Genomic DNA, 12,618 nt, shown 5'->3' with positions numbered 1-12,618 from the left:
GCACAGAGTTGGACTTTTTTTCTGGGTCCAGCTCCCACGGTTTTCTAGGGACACTCTTGTCTTTTGGGTCTGGATGAGGCTAGGACCAGGTTGCTGTGATTAAATGCTCAGATCCCTACCACAGCTGACCACAGCCAGCCACAGGTTCATCACTTTCTCCAAGGCTCTGCTCCTCCTCTGGATGAATTTAGACCCACACAATACTAATGCTGCAGAGCACCAGTACTAAACTCTGTTATCAGCCAAACTGAGATGTAGTTTACAATAGTACAATCACCTCAGAGAGGATCTGTTGAGGAAAAATAAATGGCTGTGCCCTTTTTTTGCTTCCTTAAAAAGCCTGCCTAGTGTAGCTTCCTTGTTTTTCACATTTGATTTGCCAGGAAGGTCACGTCTGACATTTCTTGGTTTTCCTGTAGGACTTGTCAGAGGTCCCATGTACAGAAAATGAGCTTCATCTGACCCTCACTGATGAGCACTGAAACTTAAAGGGCTAACCTTTTCTCCCTGCTATTTATTTAGTCATTGAGTGAAACAAGCAAGAATGACTGACATGTTTAACCATTTTGACACAACTCAAGCAATGGGACTATGTTTTCCTGGTACATCTGATGCTACAAAGCCACCTGCTCTTTTCCATCAAAAAATTCAGAGAATGAGACATATAAGATCTGACTTTCTGATTTTGAAAGAAAACAAACAAGACTCTAGTTTCCCCCTCAGGAAAACAAATGGTCTTTTGTTATTTCAGCATGGCCCTCCAGCCAGCTCAAGATTGGAGATCCAGAATTAGCATTTTAAAAAAATCCCAAGCATGGATTTTGCGATCTTGCAATTGCACTGCAGTCCCTACCAAGAAGGAAAAGCAATGAGTGGAAAGTCTTTTACCATCACTTATGCCAACTCCTTTCCTTCTTCCCTGGCCAGTCTTTGCTTGGCTGCTTGGCACTGCCCCAGGAAGAGATTTTGGGAAAGATGGGGGGCTATCTGTACCCACACCATGAGGCAGCTCTGTTCTGCTTCCTCCCCTTGTCCAGAGAAATGGGGTCAGGCTGCCATGTCTTCTTTCTCCATCTCTGCAGGCTCCTGCAGATGATGCCCCAGGCTGGGTGAAGAGGACAAAACATCTCTCCAGGACCGGGCTATGCCCACAGCGGGTGGATGAGGTCAAGGTGGGGAACAGGGCAAGTAGAAGGGATGCTTCACTATTAAGATGTACAAGGAAGGAGGAGAACAGGTGGCTTTATGGGCAGTCATAAAGTCCCCATCCCTGGCAGGGTAAGGGAGCAGAGCATGGAAAACCCTTCCCCTGACCCAGGTGTCCCGGCCCTCCCCTCGATGCTGGCATAAATACTGCAGCTGTGACTCATCCCAGGAGCAGGGCTGTGAGCTGCAGCCGCACTGGCTCTGCTCGCCCTGTCCTGTGTCTCCTGACCTCGTGTTCCTGCAAGTGATGCATGTTTTCCCTGCAAATCCCACACACTGGCTGTGAGCACCCCGGGGGGGATTTCTGATGGACATTGCCAAAGGGCTGTGGCCTAGGAGCAAGTCAAAGCAAAGCAGGAGGGAGGGAAAAACTCCACTGCTAAAACACCATGGGCTGACCAGAGGACTTGGGCCACAGCAAGCCCTAGGATCTTCCCCATGATGTGAGAGTGGGGCTGGGACTGAAGGCCTCTGAATAGCCACAGCCATAGGGCATCTATATGTCTTTAAAGAATGTAAGGGGTGAGGTGGTCCATCCTGGGGCTCTGGTCCCTCCTGGGGCTCTGTGGCAATTTAGAAATGGTGCAGATCCCTGAAGGCACCTGCACCCAAGGACAAGGCATCCCATGCTCTGAACAAAGAAATGGGGAAGAGGTTTGCATTCCCCTGGTAGGGGAATTCCTCCCTGTCTGGTGTCACCTGGAACCAGGCTGGGGTCACTGGGGCAGAAAGTTCCTGCATTCACCCCCCTCTGCCCCCCAGCCTGTTAGTTCAGGATCATTGACAACGTGGGGCTAGGGCAGCTACAAACATCATCCCGCCAAGTCCCAAGCCTCCTGCTCTGACCACCCAGGTCCCTTTCAGTGCAAGGTGTGGGACTTGCTTGCAGAAAGCTCCTGGAGGGAAGGCCAGCCTTCAGCACAACATTGTTCCCTGCTTGTTGGCTCAGCGAAGGACTCTGCAAGTGCCCAGAGTACAGCGCTGATTGCTCTACTCTGTGCCCTTGTGCTTGGGGTACATCCCTGGAGCCTGCTAGCTGGATTCTTCCTGCATCCACAGCCCAAAGGAAAGTACAAGGTGATGTCATCCGTTTGCTGGGTAGATGCTACCGTGCCCTCCCCTTGGGCTGCCTGGCAAATTCCAGAGAGGGGAGTTACAGAAGCAGGACAGTTCCTAGCAGACTCTGGACTATGCCTGTGCTCAGTCAATGCATTCACCTGTGTCCCATCTTTTTCCCTGACACCTGAGTCCTGCCACTACTCAAGCCTGACATCCTGTGCCCTTTGAGTCAAGTAAATAGTCGAGCAGGCATGTGCCCAAGCTGTGTGTATCTGTGTGTTTGTGCAAAGGTTATTTCATCTCTGGCAGGTCATGATTCTCTTCCCCTGGTTGTTTTGCCCTGCCACAGTCCTTCCATGAGAAGCTGCCCAAGTACTTCCCATAGGTGTCATAGTGCCATTTCCAAAATGTCTTGGGTCAGAGTTGCAAAGCATGAAGTACAGCTGTCAGTGAGGTGTCCCCATCCCTTTAATGCGCCCAGTAGCACAACACTAGAGCTTGGTCGCAGCCACCTCCCAAGGAATAGACGACCTGAAAGGTGTCCTCAATCCATCAGATCCCCTGAATTAAGCCCTGCAAAATGAGACCAGTAACAAGGCCAATGAAGGGACACTGTGTTGTGCAAATGTTACAGGCTTATCTACTTATCTGGATTATGCAACAGGCCTAGAAGAAGTGCTTCCATCCAGTGAACTTCTTTAATGCGTCTTCTGAGCTTGTAGGAGGTGTTGCAACACTGTGGCTCACTCCACTCCAAGGTGTGAGGCATGTACTGCAGAAATTCTTGACTTACCTGCTGGCTCCCAGACAGACGCCATCAGCACCTCTTGCTTAACCCTCACGTAGCACTTGCTCATAGGTCAGCATGTGACTTTCTTGCTTCCAGAGAAGCAAGGGAGGAAGCAGAACCAGTGCTTTCAAGATAGGGTGGGGGCACACGCTTGCCCTGCTCAATCTTGGTCATGGAGGGAGGGCAGGACCACATTTTGCTCTCTGAGCTCCCAAGTTGCATTTCTAACTTAATTTTGCTGGCAGGAAGCTGAGCAGGACAGCTGTCCTGGGACTACCTGCATCAGGAGCTGTAAGCTCCAAAGCATTAGGGTCAGCAAAGCCATTTATGTCACACAGTACAAGGGGCAGAGGCGGTGACCTACGTCCAGCTCTGCCTGGTTGCATCAGTGGAGGCAGTTGGTGGTGGAGGGGCAGGGAAAAGGGCCACACTATAAGAAATCACTGTCTCTCTCCAGCAAACATTGAGGGAAGGGGATGACTGTGGGGAGGACATAGGGACATGGCCTGGTGCAGAGCATCAGGAGGGATTGGTGCAGCAATTGGACACAGATTTCCCTCCCTGGCTGTCCTGCCCCTTTCCCTGAGGGAGCAGAGCCACTTTCAGAGCACTTAATATGAAAGAACTTGCCTCCCTCCTATCCTGCACATTGTAGTGCATTTACACTGATGCTGAAAGCCTTGTTCCGATTTTCCCTTGTGCTGGCTGTGAAGGCAGGCACCAGATAGTCCTGTGATGTCCCTTCCCAGAATCTGGCTGTGATAGAAACCCACTGCCCATCCCCTGGGAACCACATAACCCATTGATCCATCCTGCACCTACTGATGTTGCAGTGCTTCATTCCATGGTGGTGATATGAAGCCAGACCATAGTCTCCTGCTGCAGGGAGCAAGAAATTAATGGCATGCACATGCACTTTTCTTCCCATTACAGACAAAAGCAGACATAGGGCCCAGCCAGACGCCAGCGGTGTGTTTTGAGCCCAAGGGTGCACTCCACTCTCCATATCCAGATCAGGGACAGCCTGGTTTAGCCTCCACCACAGGGATCTCCTGTAGCACCACCCTGGGGAGCAGAGTGCTCATTGCTGGAGGTAGGTCCCCCAGTTTACCTGAGCTGGAGAGTTTGGCTTCCTCATTTGCCCTATGGTTTCTATAAGGTATTTGATTTGTGGTGGACCATCGCTGACCCTTATTCATCTCCACTGCATCTTACTGGTGACTTGAGGTGTCTCTCTAAAAGACCATTGGTAGTTCATAAAAAATCTACAGCCATGACCAGGAATTACCAGGTCAATTGCTCCACCTTAGGATGGGATGGCCAGGACAGGTCTTCATCTCTCGAACTAGGTGATGATCCAGTCCTCTTTGACTAGGCTGTGACACTGGTGGGGAGCATTCAGAGAGGTTCAGCACCTGCTGTGCAGGTTTGGGAGCTCTCAGACTCAGGGCAGAGCCTGTACCCATGCTTTACAGGGAGTGGGCTTCTCATCCAGGTATTCCCAAGAGCAGACTCACCAGCAAAGCAAGCCCAACACTGCTGGGGCAGTGAGCAGACAGCACTGCCACTGGTTTCCTTGTAATTTCTAATAAATCCCTGGACTCGGTGTTTGCTGCACACTTGCAAGGCTCAGCTGCTGGTGCGGAAGTCCTGGTTATTCTTGTCCTCCTGGTTTTCTTCCAGCCCCTGTTCTAGTTTCTCCCCCCTGGAATAGACTTGCCTCTCCTGATCCCTTCTGCCAGAGCTCTTAATGTTCCTTCCATCCGCCTTCTCCCCAGAGGAGTTTGGGACACATGAACTCCTGCAGGAGCAGGGTCTGTGTGTCCCATGCACACACTGGTTTGTCTCCCAGCAGATGCATGGGGACAGGGATTGGGACGTCCAGCTGTTTCCCTGATTGTCTTGCTCTAGTTGATATATTTTTGGTGGCTCAAATTGAACTCCTATCTGTGTCAAACTGCACAAATCCCCCTGAAATAAGCCCCTGGCACTAGAAGCTCTGATTGTCCCCAAGCATAAGCTAAATGGGATTTTGCTCAAGTTTACCTTAATACAAAGACCAACTGCATCCCATCAGGCTGGATGGTCTTGGCTTTGCAAGCAGAGAAGAGTGAGAAAGAACAAAAGTAAAATATTCCCGAGGGTGCAGAGGAGTGTGAATCCCTCATGTGAAATGGCTTTTAATTAAATCACTGCAACAAGCAGTCTTCACAAACAACTTGCAAACCTGTGTTGTTTCCTCTTGTCAAATATTTTATTTAACCAAAGACAAAAATGTAGATTTGAGTGGACAGGAATTTTTTTGCAAGAATGTCACAATTCTGTAGCTAGAAGAAAAAGAAATGAAAGATGATAATGTTTTGGAGATGCTGCAAGATTTTGGTTACACCATTTTGATTTGTTTTGCTCAATTTAATGGGTTATATTCTTTTGAATTTGATACCCATGAATTTTATTATTGTTTGAGGGGACATGCCTGCTCACATCAGAAAGTTAATCCAGGAAATAATTCTTATAGAGAAAGCTCCAACATTTTGATTTCCAGAGGATCTGAATGCCCATTTTTTTGTTGTTGTTGGGGTTTTTTTGTTTGTTTGTTTTGGTGGGTTTTCTGTGTTTTGAGTGATTACCCCTGTTCTGAGGGTAGTTTCAACCTTCTTCACTTTAAATGGGGCTGTCAGAATGGGCACAGCTGGCCCACCTGGTGCTATCAGGATTTTGGAAATTCATTTAAATCAGTGGCACAGACCCTGCATGAATTCTGGTGCAAAACCCCCAGGATTTGTTGGGGCTGGTGCTGCTGCCCCTGTGGTCTGTTGCAGGGCTGTTACAAGGGTTCTTGGATCCTAGTGTGGTGCCTTTCCCATCAGCCTGCAGCCATGGGGGATTTGCAGGATGCAGTGGACCCCCTATAGGACAGTGGGCCCCCCTGGCTGCACAGTGTGGAGCTGCTCTGTGTTTGGTTCCTCTGATGAATCCAGGGGAAGAGACACGATGGGGTTTTTTTTAAGCAAATCAAGATGTGAGACTTGAATGTATTGTCCGAGCTCCATCAGAGGAGCAAGCTGAAAAATGGCAAGCCTAAGTGGGTACAGAACACATGTGAAGGAGAAGGATCAATATTTAAATGGACAACACATCTGGGAAGATGAAAGGGAATTTCCTAAAATACCATCCTGGCACCAAAGAGAACTGGGATTTCTCCTCTTTTTCCTCCAACAGAAAGCACCCTGTGAGCAGAGACTTTTCTCCAGCTGTTTCTCAGCAGGCTCAGCAACCCCAAAGTGTCATGTTCCTGCAGTGGCAGTGTGTGACGTGATGTCTCTGGTGAGTAGCATTATGCAGGGCTTTGGGCAGGTCGGAGGGGTGCAAACTGGTCTGTGTCGGACCTCCAAATGTGAGGAAGACTCATAGCCTGCTGCGGGACCCGGATTCCTCCTCTGCACCAGCCTGGAGGCACGTCCCTGCCAGCAGTTCCTCCATCCCACCTCAGCCATGCTGGTCTGCCCCGCACAGCCCCTTTGTTGTTCTGTCCCGCCTAGCAGTCCCATGATGGGACAGGTCCCATCACTTGTCCCTTGCCATGTCTTCACCTCCTCTATTTCTATCCAGAGCTGTCACCCGCAGCTTGTTCATAGAAAGGCAAATCCCTTGTTTGTATTGATTTCTTACCCTCATGAGTGAAAGTGACCCAGACCCCATTCCCTGTACTCTGCATATCTCACTTCACCTCCAGCCTGGTCTGAGACTGTCCTAAATGCCGAATCCAGCTTGGCCATGGTTGCAGGCAAGACCACCCAGCCCTGCTCAAAGCATCCTGGTGCCAGGGGTGCAGAGGAGACCATGGTCGTTCCTTGCGTTATCGGGCATGTGGGGCTGTTCGCTGCCTCCCTGCACATCCATGCACCCTAAGGATGCCAGGCCTGGTGCAGCAGCTGAGCTGCCATCGAGGTGCTCACTGCATGTCTCTCCGGGCCTCCCACCCCCTTGGCGTGCGCTCCTCCCCACTGGTGGTTGAAGGTGGCTAGGAGGGAGGTTATATATAGACAGACAGGATAAAGAAACTGAGCACAGATTAACTGGACAGGCTTGGCACCAGGTAATCAGCCCGTGCTCTGCAGCTTGCACGGTTCTGGCCAAGTGGGGCTAATCCTCCAGTGCTTCTTATAGCCAATACATGCCAAGACTTGGAAATGCCTCAGCCACTCACTCACGGAAGAGTCTGGGTTTTCCTTTTATCTTCACATGCCATTTGGTCCCTGTGAGCCGACAGTGCTGTGTGACCTTTGGGTAGAAACTCCTTCTGGCAGAGGGGGTGATGGGGGATGCCCTGTCTGCACCTGGATAACCTTGGGCATATGGGGCTCTAGCTGAGCATCCCTGCTCTTGTCTGGAGAGGCTGGCCAAACGAAGGGTGTCAAATGGCCAAAAGGCTTGGGGGGAAGGCAGCCGTTGGCTTGTACCTCTGCTCCGAGCTTGTGCCCTGTGGTGTGAACAGGAGCTTTTCTGTCAACAATGTGTCTTAGGGTCTGTGCTAGATGAAAGGGTAAGAGAGGCACAGGTTGGGAAGGGGGCAGTGCACGCAGGTGCTTTCCTCTCCTGTAACGTCTGGGATCAGATTTGGTTTTTGATCAAGACACCTGCATCCAGGGGTCAGGGTGGGTGTCTCCCATCAGCTGGTGTCCAGGCTTCAGACTGCTGTGAGAGAGCTGTTTAATTCAGAGCCAGAAGAGACATAAGAGCAGGCCAGTTCACCCCAAAGCTGGCACCTCCAGCCTCCCCCTAAACTCCATTGACTGGTGACAACACCTCATGAGCATTTTAATATCAGACTGAACCCCAGTCTTAACAGGTCCGGCAGATGAGTTGGACTCTGCTATGGTTTGTAAAGGGACCCTCAGCTGACACAGTCCTCCCATAGTGAGATGAATCTTACAAAAAGGGTCTCCAGGGGATGTCTGGATAAAATCAGACACCGAATCAGTTTAATCCAGGGTGCAGCAAACACAGTTGGCAATCAGGTGTGGTCTGATTAGCACAGCATACACTGCACGTGGCACTTGGTCCTGCAGGCAGGATCGAACGAGTCCCAGAGCTGCTCTGCCCCAGTGGGGAGTGGGCTTGCTGGATACCAGGGCAGTCTTTCTTCTCCGCAGCATCTTCCCTGATGCTTTGACAGGGCTTTTGCTGGACCTGCCTGGTGGATTAATAACACCTTTCTCTGTAATCAGCAGATTGCATAATTACCCCATTTCTTAATCAACTACAGTCGTTTGCAAATTCTTTCAGCAAACAACTCCACGAGTGCCTGTGACACCCACAGGCATACCCCCACCCCCTGCCCCTGTTCAACCCTGCCCCGTCCAACCCCCTCCAAGCCCAGGTCCTTCCTCCAGCTTTTCTCAGCCTGAGCTGCTGGACTGCCTGGTGTCAGTGGGTCCTATGTGTTAAAGCAGAGCTGAAAACACATTGCATGCTTTTTGAAGAGTTTGCTATTTGTGAGCTGTTGCTTCCAGACCTAATTTGCCTTGGCCCTGGTTCTTGGATTTCCGTTCACTTTCATACAGACAAGTTTTGGCACTGGATGGCAACTGACAGCAACCCATGGGGAGCTGTGGCCCCTGTTGGCTTCTCTCTGCTGTTGGTGCTGGGCTGCCTTGGGCCTAGGAGTTCCGCAAAGCCAGTGCATGGCTTCTTTGCTCAAAAGCCCCAGCAATATCCCCACCTCCTCAATTTTGAATGTGCTAGGTAGTGATGTGTTAGCACTCAGGGTAACGGTGCAGCCCCCAAACTGACAGAAGGATGGGGGAAGTTGTTTGAAGAAAGGCTCTTAGCTGGCATAGCTGCCCTTGATATTGTTGCGTGGGCGCAGATAAGAGCTGTGAAGAAAACTGCAGGTGTGTTGAGAGTGATGCAGGCTCCTTGAGAGTTACTAAATTGCGTGACCATCCTTGCAAGCAAGAAGAAGGTGTTTTAAGCTCGAAGGAGTGAACTCAACAGAGAAACCATGAGGTTTGCAAGGGCAGGGAGACTTGAGTGGGGAAGAAAAAGTCCCTTGCACGCTTGCATTAAATGCCAACATGAGCCAAACAGGGAAAGAAAAAGGGTGGAAGAGAAGTGATGGGAGAAGTGAAGAGATGCTCAAGGATCCTGCTTGTGCAGGCAGTGTCCAGGAGGTGTATGGCTACTAGAGCTATGGGTTGGGATATCCCCCAGAAAGCAGTCTGGGCAGTAACTAGGATCAATCTTGGCTCTGCGCCTGCCTTGTGTCATAGTATTTGCATTTTTCCATGTTTTTAACTTTGTTTTCAACTCTGTAATCAAAGGCTTAGCTTTGTACAACACTGTGATCAGCTTGCACGCTCTCAGATTCAGTGTGTGGTGGGAGAAGGAAAAGCAGATGAAGCTGAAAATACAAAGTCTCATCTTTCTTCAAAAGGAGTGGATCAATGCAGAGGGAAATATGCAGGCAGCACCCAGGGCGTGCAGTTTAGGGTGGATCTGGGAATCTGAGTTTGGACATTGTGTCTTGCCAAGCTATAACGGCCAGATATTCTGAGTGCTGGGATACAGGGGAAGTTCGCTCTTGGCTGGACCTTGTGGCAAGAACAGGCAGTGCTCATCTTATCTCAGGGAGCTAGCAGCATGCTCCTCTCTATCAGCAAAAGGCCCTGGATCCTTCCTTCTACCATCACCCATGGTATGTATCAGACTTGCTTAGGATTGCTAAATAACATTTCTGGTCACTGCCAGCTGAAGGTGCATGGGGAAGCATGAGGACTGTGCACCCTGCTCCAGGTCTCCAAGCTGGCTCTGAGCATGCACTGCGTGCTCCATTAATTAGACTACTGGAAGGAGATCCTTGCCTTCTCAGACCGGTGGTTTATTTTATGATCACTGCTTACCTCACAAATTATTATCAGATGATAAAAACAAAAAGTACATTCAAACATGAAGAACTCTGGGATGCCATGAGCTGGGAACTTTCAACCTGAGGTTTAAAACACGTTGCAACAATCAAATTGCAACTTTATTCTGAGAAATCCAGTCTGTGACTTTGCAGGTTTGCTCTGCCATGATAGATATTCAGAAACAGTTGCTAAATGCAGTGACAAAAATAATATTTTAATTATTTTTGATTCTTGTTTGCCTTGCTGACTCAACACAGCTACCACTGTGAGTGCCAGATTATATTCCTGCACATACAATAACAATGCAGTTATGACCTAAATTCTGATTGCAGATCTTCTGTCATTGACTGAGGGTGACTCAGAACCCAATTCTTGTGATTTGTTATTTGTAATTTGCGTTTTACTCCTTAGCTTAAACAGTGCACTCACCTAATTTGGGCTTGGAAAATGCACTTTGGCAAAGACTTTTCAGAGGGACAGTGAAACGTGGTTGCCTTCATTTTTAGGTGCACAGCTGTTTGTTTTCAAGGTGGCCGTGAAAAGTCAAGGCACTAAGATATCTAATCACTTTTGAAGCTCCTGGTCCACATGACTGATTCTTAGCTAAGAAGAAGGTGGGATAGGTAAATCCATCTGCAGCTAAGTCATAAACAGCCCTTGTCAAGAGATTGCCTGTCCAGACTCTGTAGGGAAAAACCTATTGAGTCATCATCCTTCCTAGACACTGTGAATAGCTTAGTAAGGCTTTGAAAAAACAGAATAAAGGCCAAATTGATCATATTTGGAGGTGGGATGTGAAGCATCTAGGACAACTCCCTTCTTGAACATTTGAAGTAAAGGTTGTGTTTTTTTGTGTATCTGGGAGCTAGGAAAGAGCTGAGCATGGAGTAATTGGGCTTTATCAGACAGCCAGGTACTGCAGACAGCGGGGAAGGGATCACTCGCAAGGATTCCCAAAAAATATTTTGCAAATTTTTTTTGGCCTCTCTTCTGGAAGTGGAGAAGCCACAGAGCCATTGGCTGCATGTGCAGCCTAGGACAGCTGAGTGGGCGGATGATGTCTCTGTGTATCTACAGCTCCTTGGCAAGGTGTCCTCACTGCCCCTCTGGGTGTGAGCCACAGCAGATGGCCCTGGGGCACAACCAGGTGTTGTGACTCTGCGCACTGGCAAACACAGACACTGGCAGTGCTGGGCAGGGGTCCTCTCCATCACCACTCGCCCCAGCCCAAACTGAATCATGGCTGCCCTTTCATTCAGCAGCTGCACTGGCTTTTGCAGATTAAGGGCAAAACATTAGGTACAGAGGTGACGAGACAAGAGCTGAGTCCGATTTACAGACACAGTCACTGCCCACAAAGCCTTCAGGGTAGAGATCCATGCCCCTGGAGCTCTACTCACCAGTAGTTCATGTACATCTCAGGTGCCACATTTATGCCCACAGTGGAGTTGCAAAGACTGTGTGACAGTGGAAAGCTGCGTTTTGCTATGAAAAACTTGTCGCCAGCCATAACTGCTTGGGGGGCAGAGCAGAGGTGCTAGATGCTAAAGCCTGTATTTCTTTCTATTGCCTGTTCCAGCCAGCAGACCACATCTCCTGGGTATGTCTCTGCTCCTGATCTGTAGCTAGAGATCATATTGGGTCACCCTTGGGCTGGCAGAGCAGCTCTGGAAGGAGGCTTAGCAGTGGATCACAGTTCTTTGCTGCATTGTTGTGGCAATACAAGAGTCAGTGTGCAGGAGGAGAGGTGAAAGTGGCTCCTGGGGATAGTATGGGACAAATTGTCTCCATCTCCCAACAGCAGCATGCACAGTATGTGTGTGCTTCTGTTGGGAGATGAAAATAATTTCTTCTGCTTTTTTTCCATTGTGCATGGGTACATAAACCAGCTCTCAGCCTCCTCTGACAATAACACTTTGTTTCCCTTAACCAACATCACTTTTTAAATGATGCAAATAATTTTAGTGCATCCAAACAGGAAGTGGCTGAGTGTCTGGGTGTCTGAATCAACATCCTGGAGGCTGGGCCTTTGCCACCAGCACAATTACTAAATATAGGAGCCGCCTATGGATGGAAACGCAGGTCTTGGAAATGGCAGAGCCGGTGAGACTCCGTGCCAGAATGTGACCATTGCCAAATACTACTGTTGCTAGGCCAGTTCAATCCTGCTTGCGTGGCCACAAGCTGCATCATCTCAGCTTCTCTGTGCTGATGCAATCACATTTCCTCTCTGGTTGTGGCACTGGGATGGAAAGAATAGAACAGAGGGACCAGCACTACTGCTTTGGTGCTGGATGAGCAGCACTCAAAGGCTTCCCAAATTAATCCTTTCCCAGCATTGTAAGCTCAGTGGGCTAGCAGGGCAGCCATGCACAGAAGGGACTTCAGAGCTAACCATCCTTCTTGGCATGTGTGGGACTACTGGCCTCAGTTGCAGATTTGGAGAAGAGCCAAAAGAAGGAGTCAGGTCATCTGTCACTCAGCAGGAGTCAGAGGTTACCACCTCAAATTATGTTTTCTTCTTCTGGATAAAGACTGTAGGATTTTTTTTATTTTTTTTTTGTTTTTCAGAATTTTGGTGCAAGTTTTCCAAGAAATCTAACAATCCTAGACAAATTCTAATTTGTCCACATTTGTTGTGAAGGACAGGCA

Source organism: Haliaeetus leucocephalus, unplaced genomic scaffold, assembly GCF_000737465.1.
Source record: "Haliaeetus leucocephalus isolate CR32 unplaced genomic scaffold, Haliaeetus_leucocephalus-4.0 Scaffold517, whole genome shotgun sequence".
Lineage (NCBI taxonomy): Eukaryota > Metazoa > Chordata > Aves > Accipitriformes > Accipitridae > Haliaeetus > Haliaeetus leucocephalus.
The sequence above is the reverse complement of the archived record's forward strand: the minus strand, read 5'-3'. Positions refer to the sequence as shown.